At 45.7% G+C, this 22,441-nt stretch overlaps 1 long non-coding RNA gene across 2 annotated transcripts in view; it reads right to left on the reverse strand.

The window, feature by feature from the left end:
- LOC147205231 (uncharacterized) overlaps nt 1-21,917 on the reverse strand; it is a 141,316-nt gene extending 119,399 nt beyond the window's left edge. For both annotated transcript variants that reach the window (XR_015100947.1, XR_015100946.1), the window contains exons 1-3: nt 21,837-21,917; nt 21,551-21,717; nt 3,059-3,223 (exon numbers count right to left, since the gene is read on the reverse strand). This is a non-coding gene — a long non-coding RNA (uncharacterized LOC147205231). The remainder of the gene's footprint in view (nt 1-3,058; nt 3,224-21,550; nt 21,718-21,836) is intronic.
- Nucleotides 21,918-22,441: the final 524 nt, after the last annotated feature.

Below are 22,441 nucleotides of genomic sequence, written 5' to 3' on the forward strand. Positions count from 1 at the left end.
AACTGTCACACAGACGTCAGCCAAGCTGCAAGAGAAGAATATGTGACGAGGAGGATCATTTAAACTTGAAATGACATCAAGTAACGTGCCACCGGAGTCGGCCCCTGTTGCTAGCTGCTAGCAATAATCGTTGAATAGGTTGTTTGCTACAATGTCCGCTCTGAAAAGTGTGTTTTGACTTTCATGTTAGTGGTTAAGTCCATTTTATGCTTGTGGAACTGTCATAAATGTTGAAAAATTAGGCACGGCTATGGCATAACTTTTATCACACACTCCTCTCCCTCTGTTCAAAGGGTGTTTTATTATTAAAAGAATGCTTAGCTAATTTGTACTTTTATGAGGCCAGCTAGCATGTTCAAATGTTACCTCCACATTGCGTGTTGAGTCAAAAAAGGCAACATGATGAAAACAGCTTGATTATTTCCAATGGGAATCTCATTGTTTTGTAATCAGTGGTGGTACAAGTTTGCAGCGACATATTAAGTGGACAAAAAGCCAGTAATTAATTAAATATCCCCCCCCCCCTCATGCTCCTTCTGTTCCTGGCAGTCAAACTGTCCTTTAGTGAGTTGGCGGATGGCAGAGAGTGTGTGTGTGTGTGTGGGGGGGGGGGGGGGGGGGGGTTCACAATTCCTTTTCATTCTTTTTTTTTTTGCTGCGCATCCATCACCAACTGTACAAAAACCACCAGAAAACAAATCCCTTGTCGGGCAGCTGTCGCGTGCAGCTGGTAACTCGAGACCGGCCCCACCTCTGACAAGCCTTTTAATTCCACACATGTGGCGCTACCTGTCCAGTGTGGAGAAGACCATTTTATGCTCTTGGGGGCAGCTGCCGCGGTTTGGGGGTCTTAAGCATTCTTAAGCAGGATCCATCCATCCGTGCACGCACACTTCCCTCAGCCCCTTTTCGGGTAATTGCTCACAAGTGTGCGGATAAGTCGGGAGGGAGGGAATTAGTGAATGTGTCCCCTCAAGTGTCGGTGTTTATGAAACCTAAACGCTGCCTGCTTGCTTCACAGTATGTCCTCCAGAGACGCCGCAAAGGGGCACTTGAGGAGCTCCAGGCAATGTGGGAGGACACTATTCGGTCATTGTGGTGATTATTTATACGTAATGGACTAAATTTATGACGGTTTTACACAGACGTGTGTTAATTAGTAAAAGGCGCTTGGTTTTGGCTGTTCTTTCACCCCTAAGGAGGTGACGGACAGGCAGCAGGGGTGTTGCTGCACTTATGATTCACAGCTCCGGGGAACACTTTTGTCTGATGGTGGGAACTCTTAAGGGCGTAACAAACTATTTCCATCGCAGCTTTGCAGAACGTCTGCAGAGTTCCATCGCCTTGTATTGCTTTTGTAAGGTGTGTCCATAAACAGCTCTAGTATGGGAAAACAATAACTCGCCACTTGAGGGGAGGGAGTGAGACATGCTGTCCTACTTGGAAAAGCAGGCACAGAATGTACTTCTGAGAAAGTAACTGTATCACCATGGGCTCCGCTAAACAACTCCACAGAGACGGTTTTCTTCGCCGCATTTCTAGGATGACGATTTTAGCTCTTCAGCTTTATGATCAACAGTGCAACATGTGGAAGTTTTGCCTCAAACGCAGCCTGCGATGTACCCTGCCTCTTGCCCACAAAGTCAGCTGAGTTAAAGCTGCAGCGAACCCCAATGAGGACAAGCGATAGACAGCATTTTTTTTTTTTGCTCTGACAACCGGATGCGCATAATTTTCTTCATAATCATTTATGAGAAGCCACGAGGGATGTTGTACACAGAGAGCACTTTTATCCCTGCCTCACCTATGAGCGTGTCATACGGTGTTGCTGTCCTTATGTTCACTGAACTGACCGCGAGATGAAAACAGGACGAAGGTACATTTTGTCATGTTGACAGGAGGCGACATTCTGGTTCAAGGTAGACGTCCTGACAGAGACCTCGCTTGAGCCGCAGCAGTAAAAAAAAGCCCACTTCAGTCCGTTTTTGATGTTCTTACGTGCTGTGTCGCAGCTGGCAAAATATCGGGAATGAGTCATTTACGCAAGATTGTGCCGAAATATTCGAATAGCGGCCTCACAGAGGCGGAGCTTCGAAGTTTGGGTGTACCGTGACCTGATCTGATCTCTTCATTTGCTGCCAATTGACACTTAGAGGCTTCCAAGTTGGATTCATAGAAGTCTGTGCAGTTTGTTGCATAAGATGGGAGGCGACATTTTCTCTGGGCAGGCTGGCTGGGGCAATGAGGGAGTGGGGCTCAGACATGGTGTCATTGAAGGTAGCGTGTACTCTACAGCGGCGCATTGATGAAGTATATTCGGCAGCGCTGCAGACGAGCGCAGAGGGAGCTTGCGCGAAGTCTCCACATTCTCAAGTATTCCGATATTAAATACACATTCGGCAGTAAGAGCCAGGCTTTTGCGAGAATGCAGAAATGCCACGTCACCAAGCATCCCCGTACTGGTGGCTACTGGGACAGTCACATTGTTTTGGTTAAGACCCAGGAACACAAGCGGTTATTAGTGTACCGATCACAGGCCTGCTATGCATGTTCAGAATGTTCTGTTATTTTTGCAGGCCCGTGCGAACGGGGCCCGTTTTTACAATGTCGCAGTCCGTACGAAATTTTATTGGTGAGTCAGTGGTCAACGTTAGTCTTATCTCCCCCCCGTCACGATATGATGAATGCGTCACTTGATCAAGGATTTTGCTCTCTTATCTCTTTGTTGTGTCTTCCTTCTGAGAAGATCTTCCAAAGCTCAGATCGCCTCAATTAATCTGTATCCAAACACGACCAAAGCACTGTATTCCGCCGCCAAATCACTGACGGTTATTTTAACTCACTCATCTCGGGAACAAAGAGCACAATGCTCAAGCTCATGATCAAAAGGAACTGATCTTCAGATCCCTTTTCACCATCTTTTAGGCTTCAAAAGCCTTCAAATGTCTTACAAAGGAAGGGATGGGTGGGGAAGTTGGGGGCGGGGGGGGCGCCTGCTGTGGGGGCAGCTGCCTGCGAGGTTAAAGCAGCCAGAAAACATGAACGCGTCTAATAATACCTCAGCTGCGTTTTCAGACAGCGCGCCTGCTGCCTCGCCGTCTGCCTTTTTCGCTCGTCGTGTGTGCTGGCTCGCTGCATTCTGGAAGGGTGACGCCGCGTTGAGTCAGCCCGGACTTTCCAGACTCTGCTCCACGAGGCTTCGCTGGAACTCACGAATGCTTTCCTGTCAAATACAAACACACGAGTTGCTTTATTATCCCTCCCAAGTATTTACTGTACCTTCATACCTTCCTCTTCCTATTAGTAGAATCCCCTCCCCCCTCCAAAAACACCCCCATATCACGGATCATCGTTCACACAGATATTTAAGATTTTTTTTTTCTGGGATTATCATGTGTACAGACACTCCCCTACTCACTAGCGCTCACATTTTGCACATAAAAAAAATTCTGTGTGAGTCAAAAGTTGTTTTTTTGTTTTTCTTACTTCCAAAAGTCCGAATTTAGAGTTGCCCCACTTCCGTGTAGCACCACTTTGTGCCTAAGGTCTACTAGGAGAGATGCAGATCAGTGATGAAAGTTCCCCGAGCAGAGACAATAAATGCATGCCTTTGATAGTTGTATCCTACTTTTATTTGAAGAAATTAGAGTCTTCCCGTTATTCACAGAAACGAAAGGCCGAGCCCTATCCGCAGGTAATTGTCAGCGGCAAAAAGGTTTCTAATTGCCTATAGAGAGCACAAGATGGTGGCTCCGGCCTTCCTGTGTGGAGTTTGCATGTTCTCCCCGTGCCTGCGTGGGTTTTGTCTGGGTACTTCGGTTTCCTCCCACATTCCAAAAACATGCATGGCAAGCTGATTGAACACTCTAAATGGTCCCTAGGTGTGAGTGTGAGCGCGGATGGTTTTTCATCTGTGTGTGTGCGCTGCGATTGGCTGGCAACCGGTTCAGGGTGTCCCCCACCTACTGCCCCAAGACGGCTGGGATAGGCTCCGGCACCCCCCGGGACGCTTGTGAGGATAAAGCGGATGGGAAAATGGATGGATGGATGGAGGGATTTCTATAAGGTGTTTGTACATCACAAGAATATCCCCAAGCTTAAACAGCGGGTTAACTGTACTGGCCCTTTTCCTTGAAGCATTTGCTTGTTGACCTACGAAGAGCCCTGGAATGCTCCCCCACTTTTATGAATCAGTGACAGCCTCATGTCACACGCAAGTGCGAGGCTTGGCTCTCAGCTCGCACCAACACAGTCTGGACAGGTTGAGTGTACTGTTACTTGAGTGTGAGAGTGTGCCATTTCTTCGCAAGCTAGCGTGAAGCCCACCTGAGAAATGCCGAGAGTTCCTTAGATACGGCAAGAACAAACAAACCGCTGACCTCCCGAGTCAGCTGCGGGCGGTCGCTTCTTGAGGTTAGGCACGCGGTGTTGAATGCTGTGAAGCGGTTTCATGTGCTTGTGGTTTGCGACTAAAGTAGCGTATTTTGGGTGAGTTGCTCGAGGACTTGAAAAAATATAACGGCTTGCCCGCAGCTCTCGCAATGACCAGCGACTGACAAATATCGCCACCGTCACTGTTGACAATCTTATTCTTGCAATTAAAGTCTGAGCAGAAGAGAGGAACGGTTTCAAAACCAATTCATTTCACCCTGAGCTAGCCAACAATTCGCTAGCCAACAATTCCAGCCTTCGGTGAGTGTCTGCTTTTCTACGTCACCTCTTTTTGTCATTCCATTTGAATAGTTTCCACAAGGTCATCTGGAATGAAGTAGGAATGTTGGAAAAGTTTTTTTTTTTGTTCAGATTTCATAGACAAACGCAGACTGGCCACACTTGTGGTTGAGTACGCGTCTCTCATACTGACGCAAAACATGCTAGCTGCTAGCTGAGTTCACAAGTCACAATCACAATTTTCAGTCCAACAGAGAGCACATAAGCTTGCAAACAGATACTATATTAGTTTTGTTTGGTTCTATTATACAGTGACTAGCTCTCTTTTTGTTTTTTAGCTTAAAACATCGCCATTCCAGGTAATAAAGTTTCAATGGTGACGACACGTTGACGTTTCATTCACATTATTAGTTCCTTAGAAGCTCCGGTTGTATTCTGAGCACTGACGATCAGTGGGATAACGCCCGGCCGCGTGTTTGCTCAGCAGAGATAAAACGCAGCTCTGTTTTGGTCGTAAAACATTCATGAGCCGCACATCTGGCCCCGCTGCGCGGTGTTTGCACCCGAGACGCACACACTCACACGCAAACACTCAGACGCACCTGTCTTTGCCAGAGCAGTTTTTATGACGACACTCATGCTGCCTGGAGCTAATATCCACTTGCCGCTGTGTCAACGCTGCGCATCTTTATGTGCACTTGCAAGCTGCAGGCCGTGCGTCTGCCGCTTGTTTTAACCGATGAAACCGATAAAGGTGTCGGAGTTTGCCAAAGTTGACGACTACAACTTGATACCATCTGACTGAGTGACAGAAACAAGATTGAATCAACTGTTAACAGGCTTCCCTGGAGGACCTCCAAGAAGGGAGCTGGGAAGAAGGTGTTTGGTCCAGTCCAAAAGATGATTGGAAAGGAGGAAAGTAAATCACATTGAGAAAAGTCGGGTGAGTCGAGAGGGCGCTCCAGCACAATGATGTGTTTCTCAGCCAGGAACTGTCAGATGCTCAAGGCATCGTGAGCACCCCCGTTGTCACGGCGTAGCAGTCAAGAGTTCTCCTGCCACAACTCTCACCCCTTTGACGAGATCACCTGGCCCGTAGCGAAGGCCAAAGCACGTAATGGCAGTTGAAATATCTTTTGTGGCACCAGTCTTGGAACTTTTTTTGACACACCTCACGTTCCAGGAAAGCTGGCTTCTATCCCAGCTGGCTTTGCATGAGAGGTGCGCTACACCCAGGATTGTTCGCTACAGAATCACCCAAGGACCATAAAAGGACAATTTTGAGTTTTCAATGAACCTATTGTGCATGTTTTCGAAATGTGGGAGGAAGCTTAAGTATTTGAAGAAAAATCCACACGACCACGAGAAATTGATGCAAACTCCACAAAAGCTAACCACTCGACCACCGTGCTGCCATTTTCCCCATTGTCGATCCAGAAAATTTGCTCCGACGTTTCCATCGGCTGGAAGCAAAGCTTCAGATAGCAAAATCGTAACATGACTCCTTGTTGTCACATTTATGCTCTTTTTTTTTCCCTTCTTCACCCAAACCCTACCCCTCCACTGTAGCATGAGCCTCCACCCATGTTGTCTTGATGAATTCCAGGTGAGGAGACAGCCTGATTGAATCACGCAGGTTAAACGAGGCGAAAGGAGCAAGCATGTGAGATGGGTGGCGACGGATGAAATTAGCCGCAATTAACCGCAGCGCCGGTGTAAATACCGTTTGAGGATCCGCTCTCATTAAAGTCATCTGGTTAAAGCGAAAGGCTATTGTTAGAATGGCCTGACGATAATGGCAGGAGGTGGTGGGCCAGGTTTTTTCGACCGCTACGCCTCGTCTCGTCTCGAGAGCGACAGATTGTCATCGGCGTTGCGGCAGGACGTGTTGTTGTGAGTGCAAACAGTTCCAGTCGACGGCGGCCGTCGCATCGAGTATGGCCTCCGTTGATGCATGCGCGCGAGAATCCATACGTGCGCGTGTTTTGCAAACACAACACAAGAAGCGTGTGCGCTATTCGATGTGCAACAGGTGTGCGTTTGTTTGCGCGTCGGCAGCAAACGTTATAGAGACATAAAGTTGTGTTTGCTCGGGGTGGGGGGCGTGCCTTAGCTTTCGGGGGTGGAGGAGTGGGGAGGTGACATCTGAAATACATGCGAGTCATGACGTCTCAAGGCGACTCGCGGGTTTACAGTTCGGGCATGGTGACAGTTACAGTTAAGAGTCTACACAATGATAGGTTAATAGTTGGACAAACAGATCTCTGTGTGTGTCTTGGCATGGGGAGATGTTTTAATGCCGCCTTTGACCCACTTACGTTGTCACGGGAGGCTAATGCCGAGCCGACAAACTGCAGTGTGCGACAAGCACTAATTGTGTGTATTAGACCTCGATGATGAGGGGTTCACGAATGCACGAAAAGCGGAATGAGTGAACAATTAGTCAAATGAACCATTCGAACAAAACACGGGTCATTGATCGTTATAGTCAGGCTGTTAAATTGTCCGTCAGATTACAATGGTCACTGAATGACAGGATGAGCATTTTTATTTTATTTTTTTTTGTATGATCAGTTGTGGGGAGTGAGCGAAAAGATGTGCCCGGCTAATATCACAATATTTTGGCCAGGATCAATTTAATGTCACAAGATTTTAGAGCTGCAACTCATGATTGTTTTGGTAATCATTTGACGTGTCTTTTTTTCCGTTTTTACTTTTTATCTTTCGTCTCTTCATCAATAAAAAAAATACAATAAAATTGACAATACAGAAAATGCACAAGCAGAAACCTATTCCGTAATATTAAAACACGTCTCACGAAAAGCTCAAATATTCAAGATAATTCAATTCAAAGAACCCACAAATCAGCAGCAGCATCGAACCGATTTATACTAATTCACACCTGGCTGTGGATATCTCATAAAAGATTATTCGATACGTATCTCGACACGTTCAAAAATATTTTAAAAACAGTACATTTTAAAAGTTAACCAGTCAATTTGAATCCAAATCGTTTTTCCGATTCTAACTGAGTTTCCTGATCCCAGGCAGCCACGTGAGCTCGACATTTTCCAAGACGTGGTCTTTTGTCTTGTTAAACAAACAAACATCATTTTGGTGTGAGACAAAAGCACTGTCAAAGGCGCTCTAATCTCATCAACCGTCAATCTAATTACTGGGGCATCGTCCGACCCAATTAAATGTCACTCGTTGGTCGTCACGGGAGGCAATGACAACTTGAATAGAGCCGTCACTCTGGATCAGACAGACGTGTTGCCTCGGCAACAAGGGGGTCAGTGGGTTTACAGCGGATAGGGTAGATGAGGATAAAAGTGCGATGGTGTAAGAAGAGTCATCCCAAGTCACTCGTGTTGGATGTGTGTCCAAAAAAAAAAAATGTAAACAAGACACACGTGTCCTGAGATGCACTACTCGCGATCGTTCACCTTAGTTTCCCCGCTTACTATAGATAACTCCCGAATTGTTGAACTGGTCTGGCTTTGATATGGTGAGTCATTTAAGGCCTTCAGCTCAATGCGTTTGTCACACTACTGCGAGGGAAACTGCATCTCGATAAAATGAATCGAATACCGTCTCTAAATCTCACTTCGAAAATGGCGTGGTTGCACTGCTTAGAATGGCCTGTCTGTGTCAACAGACTGCAGCAGAACTGGATTTGTTGCATAAGAACAAGCCTGGAAATGACACTTAACAGGCAAAGTCTACTTATCCCGGGGGTTGGCAACCCGCGGCTCCAGAGCCGCATGCGGAGCTTTTTCAAAAATGTTTAAAAATGGAAAAGGATGGGGGAGGGAAATATATTTTTGTTTTAATAAGGTTTCTGTCGGAGTAAAAACATGACACAAATATTATTAACTTTTTCCAATGCTGTAAAAATGTGTAGAATAAATATTACATTTCAACATTTCTGTCAACGAAGATTTGCATCATAGCCTGCGACACACGTTTCTATTAGCAGGACGGGATGCCAGGCAGAAGGCTGGCATCCCATGTTGTCAAAAATTTGGCGTCACGGGCGTACTGGCATAGAATGGGAACCTGAATGGCCGAGAGAAGCATTTTTAAACGGTGCATGTGAGCTTCGATCGTTAGCATGTGGGAGACGTTTTTTTCCTGACACCATCCAATGTGGGTGGAGCTTTGATGTTAATTTCATTTTTGCGGCCATGAAATCAGGTGTGGGAGGGCCGGTTCATTGTTGCAGCTTTAATAAAAAAAATGTATCCTCAAATAGACAAAAACATGTCTGAACCCTGGCTAAAGAGTGACGAGATTAGGTAAAAAAAAAAAAAAACACACACTACCCCCCTCCACACCTTTGAATCTTGGTTTTGCACCGTTAGCTACTTTCTATTTCTTTACTTTGCTTTCAAATGTCTGCGATTGGCTGGCAACCGGTTCAGGGTGTCCCCCGCCTACTGCCCGAAGACGGCTGGGATGGGCTCCAGCACCCCCCGCGACCCCTAGTGGGGATTAAGCGGTACGGAAAATGGATGCTTTCAAATGTCTTTAACTCCTTTGTTTGTAAATGCATTTATCTTGACTCTTAATTTGTGTGAAGCGCATTGAGTTACCTTGCATATGCAATGCGCGATATAAATAAAGCCGCCTTGCCGTGCCTAGAAAAGGGACCTGCTCGTTCTTTGAAAAAGCATCAACAGCGAGCAGAGCCGTTTTGTGCTGCTCGGGTACCGTGCGGTGGGAAAGCATGCAAGTGGCATCTTGTGGTTAGTTTTAGTGGATCACAATAGTCTGTACAGTTGCAAGGATACATTAGTGAAGTTGTGCCATGATACACCTTGGCACGAATCCAGGGCCATCTTTTGCCTCTGCACGCACAGCGGTCACAGTCTTCATTGCGCTCCTTGTCCTGTTTGGCTCGGATATCATATCGGCAGGGCGAACAGCTGCTGCTGCCAAGCCACGACGGCTGCCCTCGACTCGGCTCCCCAGCAGAGTCCCACAACTCTTGGTGTCTGTCATGACCTTCATCCCCGCTGTCTCCTGACCCATCTTTGTTGTCTCCTTTTGTGACTGTTTTCAGAAATAAAATTAGTCCTTGTCAAGTTGCAGGGAGCCAACGAGGTTCTGTAAACAAGATACCCAGACAAAGAAGGCTCCTTTAGCGGCATTCTGTCGTGCATTAAGTGCATTGACCACAGTTGCGTTAAAAAGCATGCACGCACGCACGCACACACGCATTGCACCCCACCCCTGCAACCCTCTAATCTGCACGGTTCCACCCCGAGGGCTTGAGGCCAGGGCAGCTGCCACTGATGGAGCCACAGCAGAGCCAGCTGTCCTCGCACACTCGAGCCCTCCTCACGCCCCTCGACTCATTCATTTGGGACAATGGGTTGTGGGCGCGTGTGAGGCTCATGATTTCGGAGTGTGCCGTCGTCAAAGGGAGTCGGCAGGGGGCAGGGGGTGGTGGTTGACACAGTATGGGAGGTGGGCGGTGGTGGTCTGCGGTTTGGCAGGGCTTCACAGTCACTAAAGTGGGTTTTTTATGTTCGCTTTGTGTGCCGGCAACAGTTGGCAGCACGTGTGCCGATGACACGCCTCTAAGCTTTATTGTCCGTGCAGGCCGAGGGTTCAGCCCCGGTGACCTGGCAGCAACATACTGACAGGTTTACAGGAACCTAAAGAGGCTGGCAACAAAACAAAAAAAACACACAAGAAGCTCAAAGACGGATGCATCTTTTTGCGTCATTGATTGTCACGCGAGCGTCTTTGGAGGAAATGAAATTCCGTGTTCAACTGTTGAAAACCAAAGGGCAAATTGATTTTCTTTCATGAATGACTCCAGCTACTAAATCACAATCTGGATCGGGTTTTTTTGTATCGTGGTCGTAACTCACATGGCAGTGAGGAGATTCCGATGCAATTCGGTACGGCGCTTTGGTACGAACCATGACCCAACTGAGTCTCTTGGTGCGCTCGGTCAGCGCACGGCTTTTTCCAACCCTGGATTTGGGTTCAGGTCTGGGTTCTTCTGGGTGCTTCTTAACAGAGTTTATCGCCAATGTGATGTCACAAGTTGGATGGTCAGTTTTGAGGCCAAACTCCAAAAGATGGTGAGGCAGGATTGCGCTGAAGCCAAGTATGTCTGACATGGGCCTGCATCGAAGTGAGAGGTAGTGTCATGGTGTCATCACCATCTGGCTGGCATAGAAGAGGGCTTTTTTGGTATATGATCAATGTCCGAAGCTTCATACTCCTCTGGACATTCCCGCTGTCCATGCCTTGGTAATGGGGTGTCGTGGTTTGGGATGGTACTCGCGAAATTACTTCTTTTGCACCCTAGACATTTTATTTTCTAGTTTGATGATGCATCTGTGGATAATCAGTCCCTAAAAAAAAAAAAAAGGTACAAAAAGTTGCCTTGGTATGAATTCCAGATGTTGGAAACCAGTTGACTACTGTAGCCCAATCAGTACTCACAATGTCAATGGTTTGACGGTGGAGGAACAGGGCGGTTAAAAAGTGCAACGCAGCTTTGGGGAAACCCAAAAAGATTTATTCCAACCAGAAAAAAAATTGTCAATGGGGCATAAAATTTAATTAGGGATCCCACAAAAGTAACCAAAACCTGAAGATGTCAATGACGGATTAGGAGGCAAGAGACAGCTGGCTAAAACACAAGGGCAGCAAAGAAACTGACTGACTGATTGTGGAACGTGTGGATGACAAGACCAGGAGAACTACTTACACACTTTATCAAGCACACACACACCAGGGTTCCCACTCTTGCACTTGCTTTTTATTTATGGACCTTTTAAGGACTTTTGAGAACTAATTTAAGATAAGATATGCTTTATTTGTCCCACACTGGAGAAATTTACAGTATACAGCAGCAAGATTGTGGGAAGAAAGAAGAAAAACAAAGTGTTTGCATTCACAGATATAGATAAGGTGGCTGTGCTATTTCCAATTAATTGTAAAATGTTGCCATTTTTAAGGACTTTTTCTCCTTTCAGCAGGGGATTCACGGTGGATTTATTGAACAGAAAGCCACATATCACTGAGCGGGTGTTCAAAACAATTGCTGCCAAAGGAAGGGCACATCTTCATTTTTAGGGGCAATCAGCTAACCCTTTATTTGCAATACTGTATGCCAAATTGGCCCAAAGTGATCACGTGATCATCATCAGAACTGATCGGAGACGGTGGGAAAAGCAGAGCGGGAACCAGGAAGGCATGTAGGCCCACAGCGGGGTTTGAGGGGAAGGGCGCCAGGCTCAATTTCCGACAAAACTATTCATGGGGAAGGGTGGGGAAAATGAAATAAACACCACAGGTTAATTTTGAGGGATTTTTATTGATTTTAGAAACTTTCCCTGAAAATTAAGAACAATTGAGAACATAATTTTACAACTTTTTTATGGATTTTTATTAATTTTAAAGGGAATGTGGGAACCCTGTACACACACACACAGACAAAAATGAAAGTGTCTCGAGCTACTTCGAAACAGAAGATCAAGAGTCCAAAAAGCATCCCGACAAGTGAATGTGAGCGCAAGTGTGCCTCTGCTGATTCAATAGCCTTGCCCAGTCAAACTGGCAGCTTTCGTTACAAGCCTCCTTCTTCACCGCTCTTCCCTCAGCTGCTCCAGCAAGTACGAACCGAGTCTTTAAACTCTCGCACGTCGTTTGATCAACTTCCAGAAAAGCAACAATTCATCATGTTTTGATTGCTTTAATCTCTCATGACCGACCGTTTTGCAAACACCGGTTCGTGCCGCCGCTGGCCTCAAGCTCTATTCTTGTCCCCCGATTGGCTGAGCTGCTTTCAGCCCGCTGCCACCTTGATTGGTTTTGTGTCAAGACACCAAACACTGCCATTCGCCGAGCAGAGCGTGCTTTCCAAATCGTGCAGCTGCTTGGGTGAAAGTGTGAGTGAGTGTGTGTGTGTGTGTGTGTGCGTGTGTGTGTTTGTGCGGGGGCTGCTTTGAGGTGGTGTAGGTGTGTAGTTAGCAACTAAAAGGGACCATATGGCTGATGACACATTCAAGCACACCTGATGGCCGCCACACACCTGCTGTTCTCGTATATGGCTGAGTAAGACCCACATCAAAAGGAAACAAGCCCTCGGGGTGGGGGGGCGTACGTGTTTGAAGAGGCATCCACTGACTCTTTGCCAACTAAGAGGATTGTCTTTGAATGAAAGGCGACTCATGTCTGTCGTGAAAGGACGTAGTAGAGAGAGTATGCGGGGTTGTGGAGCACACACACACACACACACACACAGTACTCGAATGCAGCCCGCAAATAGACTCATGTGCACCTACCCTAGGTGGTACGGAGGCGGCGAGAGGGAGGGAGTGGAAGATAGTAAGCGAGCTGTCATCACGGCACGCAAACACCTACGAACCGACGCACACGCGCACGCATACGCGGCCAACGAGCGAACACTCCGACACCCACGGAGGCAACAAAGTGCGTCTTTGTCGTTCCTCTTTTGTTCAGAGTCAGACGTCAATGAGTGTTGCCGCTAGGTTCGGCGTTACAAAAGTCATCCAGCGCGCGGCCGTCAGCGCTCTAGTGACCTCCCACGCACCATGCGTGCATAGTGGAAGCTACTGTACTGGGAAGGGTTATTTAATAACAGTCCAAACAAAGACCCATCGGCTCCTTCGTGGGCACCGACAAAGATTCGAATGTTTTGATTTCTGAATGCGCACAGGCTGCAGTTGCCGGGTAGAGCTGAAAAATCTCGGGAGGGGCGGGGGGGGGGGGGGCAGTTGGCTCAACCCTTCTTTGTTTACCCCACACTCTGAATTAGATCTTACACGAGAGATTTGATCACAGTTGAACATTAATTGTCAAAAAAAATCCGGATCCAGACGCTGGTTGGCCTACAATTTAAGTTAAGATGGCACGACTGTCTGTTTTATGTGTTGGGTTGTATTGTTTTGTCGTTTTTTTTATTTTTATGTTAAGTGTTCTTTTGATGGCGGCGCGGGCACCCGCAGCGGCTCCTCTTGTTGTCTGTTGTCTGTTTAAGAGGGAGGCAATTTCATGTGTGCTGTATGTTCCACATAATTTGACAATAAAGTTGTACTTGACTTGACCTGACTTGAATTTGTTTGGCTTCTTTTAAAAATCCTTCAATGCAAATAATCATGAAAGCGACACGACGGGCGATGCTGTAAGTCTCACTTAACATTCTTAAAGTCTCTTCGCAATGTCAATAAACAAGTCTTCTAAATTTTTACACGAACAAGGCGGTCATGTATACTTAACACGTTGAAAACATGCCATACTTTTTATTGGACTTTGGTTTGAAAAAAAACAAAACGTCTGTGAGGGGTGAGGTGTCCAGTGATTAAGCAAATGGGGATTGTCCTCGCATGCTCAGCAGGGATGGTCAAGAAAAAAAAGAAGAAGAAGAAAGCACTGATTAAATTAACTCTCTCCCACCGTTTTAGACGTAAAGCAAAGCGGATCGCGAAAGCTGATGACAAAGGCTGAAACAACGGAGCGCACGTTGGCGTGCAAACACCGAAACCGGGAAACCGACTCGGTGCAGCTGCTTCTCGTGAGGCGCCCTCATACATGCAAAGTGGATGAAAATCACAAAACGCCAAAGAGCGCCCACTTTGCCTGTCTTTCTACATTTCCTGAACAATGCGTTCACCGGCCACAACATTGGGGAATCAAAATGGCACCCATCAGGCAAACATAATATTTTCTGCAATGCTCCTTCAACCAGGATGTAGCTTTAGTTATCAAACTACCAACGATAAACAAGACGCTTCACCAACTCGTTCCGATCGCCTCTGTACACGGTTTAACCTTTGGTCTTCTGCGCTCAGAGTGTTTTGCTAACCGCATTTATATTTTACGTTTCAAATGTTCGCAGCTCAAGTTTGTTTGACAGTCTTGGATCTTAGTGCATTGTTCTGGCCACCGGGATTTCAAAATGGGCGGAACAAAAACAAAATATTTCAATGACACAATTATCAAATCACTTTATGAATCAGTTGAAACTCAACTGGAATTTTGTCGGAATGTGCTGTGCGAAATGAATATTTTGATTTTGTCAGGCAGATGTGCTTTTGACACAGGTCAACTTTTGTCATATTTCTCGATAGCGCCTTAATCAGTGTCCTGCGCTGAGCAACACGTTGCACTGGTTTTATTCTCCCGATTCTTTTTATCTTTTGTTGAACTTTCCGGTTATTATCTAATCAAGCATGCAAACATTCAGGTTATTCCTGTCCCGTGGGCTACCCGTGGAAAGTTTCTTTGACCTTTCCCAGGATTTTGCAACCCTTTCGTCTCGAAAGATAAAGCAGCGAGCGGACCATACGCGCACAATGTTCCGTTCGAGTCGGAACAACACGGGAGAAAACACCGCCGCCGCTGTGTTCTTATGAATGATTTTACAACGGGTGGTAGTAAAACAACAACAATCACGGGGCAGGTGTCACAGGCAGCCGTCGGACTCTGCCGCGATAACAAAAACAGCATCGCGCAAGAGCACGTGTGCTGCGCCGGCCAGCTCTTACCGCCAAGTGCACAAAACAATACCACGCGTCTTCAACAAATTCAAGAAAACGATTCGAGAAGCCGCATGTTAGCGATCGCGCGTGCACTTTTCATAAAGGAGATTACACTGTTGTTTATTTAATTGGCTTAGCAGCGTGTGCTTGTTTGATCCCGGTATTACGGAACAGTGTGTTTTCTTCCTTGAGTGAGCTGATTAAAAGAAAAAAAAAATCTCCACCTGTCAACACATGGACAGAAAGGCTGTTTGATTAATTCAAAAGCACACGTGATAATCCCCGCCCCTCTCATTGGCCGCCGCCTAGGCACCGTCTCCAAAGCAAAACAGGAATGCCTGGCGTGTGTAGCCCCGCCTCTTTCAGGAAGGAGTCGAGTGTCAACAAAAAGCAGCGTGTGCGGCAGCGGTGAGCACCGTCTGACTCGGCGGTAAACAGACTTCAGCCGCTACGATGCAACATGTTGTTGTGGTGCCGTTCAGGACGTCACATTGTTGACCTCGCCTTGTCTGACCAAAACAAGGAGGGGGGGGGGGGGGGGGGCATGTCATGTACACTCATTGGTGTCCTCAGCCGACAATATTTGGTTTAGGTTGAACGTCGTTTGAATGCGCAAGTGAATATCGGCAAATAATAAGATAACCTTTATTTGTCCCACACTGGGGAAATTTACAGTCGACAGCAGCAAAATGGGGGGGGGGGGGGGGGGTAAAGTGTTTCATTGCACAAAATAAATGTTTCAGTACTTCAATAAGAAGAAATAAATAACAAGTAAGTTAAAAATGGTTAATAACAACAACAAAAAAGTTGGTAGCTTGGGCGAAATAAAGTTGTGATGATGCCAAAATAATTTTGCGATATTATGAAGGTGACAGAATATAGAGCGTATAGTACAATTAACACATGGTTTTACGAGAACAACGGCATCGTTGGAGAAAAAGTCGCAACATGACAAGAGTAGTCATAATGCCAAAATAAAGTTGTAATTTGCAAAAATGGATTTGTCGTGTTATGGGATTAAAGGCAAAGTATTATGAAAATAAAGTCATGTTTGTGGACAAATGTGTAAAAGTTTGGCAAAAAAAAAACATGTTACAAGAATGCATTTGTATGTTGCCAACATTAGGTGTATAAACTTAAGTCATTATTCTGGTTCGAAAAGTGTTCCTGGAATCACGTCATATTTATTAGAACAAACAAAACAATGCTAGAAGGAAAATTTGAAAGCTATGAGGGAAAAAAAATCTAAACCAAAATATGGGAAAATAAAGCTGATATGGTACAAGAGTAACTGTAAATTTGCAAGAGTCATTCTATAAGAGGATTTTTTTTTTTTACAGGAGTAAAGTCGAGAGTGACGTTGTCCGAAGGCTGAGAAAACAGTGCAGGTGCGTCATGGACCGTGCGGCGGTGACAGCGACCTTTGCACAGGCGCCGCATCGTAACTCTTGCGTGTGCTTGTGTGTGTTTTCACTCTTGCAGTGCCGCATTCCCTTCTGCACTTTGGGTTACAAAAGTTCACAAATGGACGCATTTTGTCATGACGGACCCTGTGTTGAGGGGCATGGATGCAGGCATGAGAAAATACGCCTTGGTGGATGACAACAACAAAAGGGGATGGAGGTGGCAGGGTTGAGAGAGGAGTGGGTTGGGGGCGTTTAACAAGGTTATTAAAGATCACAGCATCAAATAAACACATGGAAAACATCAGTGGAGTGCCCCCCCCCCCACTCCGAGACACCTATCCCATTGAGCAAGCACGCCGGTGAGCCAATCACAATTCTGTTACCAGCAGCAACAGCTCCTGTTTATCCTTGCCTCGGCTTAATCCCGCGTTACAATTGGCTGCCGGTCGGTCGGGACCTGGGAGCGCTGCCCCCACCTCCCTCCTACACCCGCTCCCCCTTCCTCTCTCTGCCTGCTTTTCCATAGCTACAGATTAAGTAACACCGGGCAAAACAAAAAGGGCTTATTTTTGTTTTTCATCACATACGGGTGAAGCCGCGCAAATACGTGGGCTTATTCGGATCCGAACGTATTTGCCGGAATGTAGGGGAGAAATGGAGATGGATGCACAAAGTGAAAGATGATGGCAGAAAGGGGAGTAGGAAGGGAGGGTGGGGGGGAACTCGTACGCCTGTTGCCATGCACCCTCAGTGTGTTACTAGGTTAAGTATGGTGTGTTGCTAAGAAAGAAAAAAAACACGTGCAAGAAAGAGGGGCAATTGCATCAGCCCCCTCCTCGCAAAGTCCTTGAAAAACATCTCGCGCTATGCAAATGTATACCGTCACTTTGTGGAATTTCAACATGAAAAGGCGGCAGCATGAAAAATACATGTTCCCATGCGCGTGGCAAACTCTGGCAACAAGTTCTTCGAGAGGGTCTTACAAGGTGTCTACGAGTTCCAAAAGATTGGAGTGTTTTACATTCATAGCCCACGAGTGTTTGTATACAAATATTTACTGTAATTTTGACTCTACATTTGTGCTGGCAAAGTTTCGAAAATTTGTGTCATGTCGCCACCCTTGGATCGAAACTGTTGTAATACTTGCTATAAATTAGGATTTACCATGATCAGGATTTGGGAGCTGATCATGATAAGCATGTTTAAAAAAAAAAAATCACAGCTCACCGATCTGATCAAAAGATGCACCAATCTATTTAAATGTATTTACCGAAAAGTCGTCGCCCTGGCTATTTGCTGAGGATTAGGACTGGCCCCGTCCACGAACAGCCAAACACTGCCTATGCTAATGGCTATTGAAAAAAAAGGGAAAAAAACTATTTAAAAAATATTGGTGAAAAAAATTATCCTGTATATCCTGAGAATCATTTAATTATTAACAAAAGCACCACAGAATATCCCTGGAGTGAATGAGACTATTTTTGCCATCATGTCTTATTTTGTGCATCTGATCAAAAACATCATTGATTGATCAACAAATTATGACATTCCAATTGATCACCGATTTTGCATAATCTGCCATATTGATACATCCGATCAGTCTGACATCACCAACACTGCATCAGAGACTCGACAGAGGTGGGATGGCGCCGGGCGTGTAAAAGAATGAAGCAGTTATGCGACAGGGGTGTGACTTGTAACAGCCGATACTCAACGTCGCTCGCCGTGTTCTAATTGTCACCGCCTGACAAGTATATTGTACTTCAGAACAAAAGCTGATTATAATATCGCAGGATGCCGCGTATCGCTTGGTGTGGCCCATATCCTGCTCCGCTGGTTTTCTACGTAGAAGGCATTCATGTCGGATCTTCTGTTGCAACTTCACAGAAGATTTAAAATGTCTTTTTTGGGGGGGAGTGGCCAAAGTCCTGCTTGAGGTTGATTTTTTTCCCCTCAAAAATATCATTTCACGTAGCACGTTTTAAAAATGATGGTGGTCTATTCCAATGTACAATTCAAGTAACATCTCCCTTCTGGCTGATTTTAAGTGAATTCAGGAAGTAACCTGCATGCACATGCCCAAATTGCACGTCCCGATGATTGATATTCAAATTCTGTCAATCTCACTGAAAAAAAAATGGAATTGTGACAGTGTTGGGTAAATCCAATTTCTGATGCAACTGTTTTGCAGGAAGAGGCTCGTTTGGATCTTTCCTGCTGTTAGTAGAGCAGAGTAGAGAACATGCTGGGATAAGATACCGTACATCGCAGCGAGGATGGACACTCGGTCCAGATCGAGTTTCTGTTATGCGACACCCGAGCTAGTTCGGGGTGGGTGTTTTGGAAAAGGCACTTGAAAACAAGATGTGTGTTCAATGTAATCTTTAACTTGTTTCACTGATCTCTTTGGCTGCTTTTGTATGTTGAGGGAGTTGAAGCGTTTGTGCACGGGCGGCAAAACGCAAGGCTCTTTTATGCAGAAAAAACACAATATCGCGACATCAGAGTAGGTGGCACATGACGTCGTATCGTTTAGTCAAAATTGAGTTTTTGCAAAGAATTGAGCAAAGAGGCCATCTCACCATCATATACTTCAGCATTTGGTGTTACGTGTAAAATACGGTACACACGCCACTCGACAAACGGGAAAGACAGAACATTCACACAACACCGTCACAAATTATTACTGTATATATGTTTTATGTTCAATAAACAAACAAACAAACAAACCCACAGAACTGCCACATAGACACCACGCAGAAAAATTACCATGGTAGCCCCTTTGAAAAAACAAAATAATTTACTGGCCTTTTACCATGTATGCAGAACAGTGACACAGAAAGGGAGTGAGGGTCACCGCTTTGATTGGCTGTGAATCACGTCGACTGTGTTCACTCCCACAACAGCGCAAACGCCTACTTCTACCTGCACCCGTCTACGAAAATGTCAAAAGAAAGAAAATTCCACCCGTGTGCAGCAGTTTGCGCTAGACTTGCGTTGGCACAAAAATAAGGCCCCATATGTTACGAGAACAACATCACCACTGACTTATAACTGACTCAAATAAACTTATCTTACAAACACGGTCGCACTGCTGGGTAACTGCTCACCCCTTCCCTCTCTGCTCGTCAGAAAGGCGGGAAAAAAAAAACTGGCCCCGCAGCTCAACTCTGCAAGCAACCAATCATATTTGGCCCCTGTTGTTGTTTTACTACCACCCTCGGCTCATAACTGGTGACAGCCAGCCGTCGCCGTTATTGAAACCATGAATTTCTAAAGCCAGGCTAAACGGTTAAACTGATAATCGGCCCATGCCTAGTGGCAATATCCTACTTTGCTGGATCGTGTGTCATATGACAAGGTGGTAAATTTGAGCTGTTAGGTTCTTTTTTTTCTGCTGACATTTTGCTTGAGCACTGTGTGAAAAAAGGCTTTCGGCTGTTTGCGTACGAGGAAGTTCAGTTCAACGACTTGCTCCGGTAACCCTGACCTGCGCACGAATGACGACAAACGGCAAGACAACATGGCCTTCACACGCCCTCCCCTTTTTGCTATTTCCTTCACTTTACTGTCCCTTTTTTACGGTCTTATTCGCTCCTCCTTGCAATCAGTCTCTGTCTGCTCTGCGCCTCAGGTCACTTGACCTCTTTCGAGGTTTCGGCTGCAAGAGAGCCGTAAGCAGATGTGTGGAAGTCACATGTTTACTCGGCAGCCCCTCTCTTCCTCCTCGCCTGACTTGCTCTCGAAGAAAACGAGTCTGGCTGCTTCGATATATTTTCATTGCCTCTGCAAAATCACCACAAGCCTTAGGCAGGATTTTCACTGCACGTCCGAGTGCACAATTTCAATTTAATGCCGATATTACATGTCATTTGACTCCGATTAATGGCCAGGCACATGCTCGTTTGACGGTGAAATGGATCGCGCACTGTGAAGATGGCTAGCTAGCAGTAAGCAACAGTTGCGTATTGCGTTCTGTATACAGTAACTATGAGTGAAAAAGGTTTCTCAGTCGATGAAGGCAGATACAGTACATGTGTAAAGTAAACAAACCGAAATAAGTGGCGTGTTGAATTTACTCAATTTTATTTCATCAAGCCGTTGCACAAAATAAAATCCTCTGGATCCAAATGCTTTTTTTTTTTCAGTAGATGTATGACCTACTTAAAAAACACTTGACAAAATATAATTGTGTATATGAAATACTGTTATGGAGAAAGGCATCATACCACTTAGCAAATAAACGTATCAATTCAGGTAACAATTTACATGAATTGCATCATAATTTTTTTCCCCTCCTGATAGTAAGATGGCCACAAAAAGGCGCCAGTGAGTGGTATCCGTGACTGGTATCGACACACTTTGGTAGGCCTCGATACCATGAATTTAGGACGATACCGTGCCAATACGGTAATACTGATAACTGGTATTGGTACTGGCCCATCCCAACTTTTGGGGTAGATCGCATCGCAACCACAAACAAAAAGAACATTTTTGTCAACCTTTCAATTAACTTTCTGCCACCCAGAGATACTCTGGCGACTGTCGTTTATAAAAGTGAAAACTTAAGCACCACTGCAACTGCAATATGTATATCCTAATAAATGGACATTTTACTGCTGCAAAGGCAGAATTTTTGGGATGCTGCTTTTGTACTGGCCCTCTTGCATGTTCTTGAATTTATCTCGGGAGGTAAAAATGAGTGTGACTACTTCAACTCCCCACTTTGCAAGGCTGCAAATAACTGGCGTGATTGCATTTGGAATTTCCTGCAGCCATGCAAAGTGTCCTGACATTTCTTCGAGACACTTTCCGTCTGTCCTTGAATTAAATCAAGGCTCAATAACTGTCCACATGCAAGGTGAGCAAAGTGCTTTTTGTTTCTGTATGTATGCACACAACAACGGGTGAGTTAGTCCACGTCGCCTTCCTCCAAGTGTGTACCTTGTGTTCCGGGAATTCCTAGCGTGGCTCAGAGTCCATGTGCCCGTGGACCGATAAGCTCAGCTATGCCAGTAATGTGTCAGCCCCGCAGAGGTTGCAGGCTACTCCCCATATTTGGCGAATCACTTCAGCGTCGCTCCACCTCGGCCGGTCTTGGTTTCTGCGCACTAACCACAAAAATATGAAGAGAATGTCAGTCCAGGCCGGAATGCGTGCACAAGGAAAGAACATGCATTCATTAAATAGTTTGCGGTTAATGACTGGAAACGTTCAAACGGTTTTCTACCGGTCTCATCTCCTCGTGTCACTCCCCATCTTGCATGCAATTTCATTTGCTCAAGCGTGCGACATGTTTATACACCTCAGTGGGATTCGGATCTCATTTCCTGTAATGTCCCCTCCGTTTCACGCGAAACGCGGAGGGGAGGGGCGGAAATGAGAATTTGTTCAAACAGACTCATGTGATATTTTGTATGTATGAAGCGAAACCGGGGAAAAACACACACACACATGCGCACACGCTGACAGTATGCCAGCAGTCTGCAAAACAGTCTCCTTTTCCAAAGCAGAGCGATTGCACTGAGTCGTCACACGTTACATCCACTGGATTTATCCAGATGCCAGAGAACAAACAAGCCTGATGCAATCCCAAGACATAGCGCTTTCCAAGTGAGATCAAGCAAAACACCTTCCACATATGTCTGCTCTGACCAGAATTTAGTAGACGGTAAAACAAAAACACAAGGCACGAAAATTGGTAACCCCCGAGAGACCATATAAACAACATTTTCATCGTTGTGCACCTTCAACTTGCTTGAAGCATATTTTACCTCATTTAAACACGTAAACTTATTAAAAGATACTTTTTCTTTTAAAAGTATTCCTTAGTGG

This window comes from Hippocampus guttulatus, chromosome 5 (assembly GCF_054856545.1).
Source record: "Hippocampus guttulatus isolate MCC_2025c chromosome 5, RoL_Hgut_1.0, whole genome shotgun sequence".
Lineage (NCBI taxonomy): Eukaryota > Metazoa > Chordata > Actinopteri > Syngnathiformes > Syngnathidae > Hippocampus > Hippocampus guttulatus.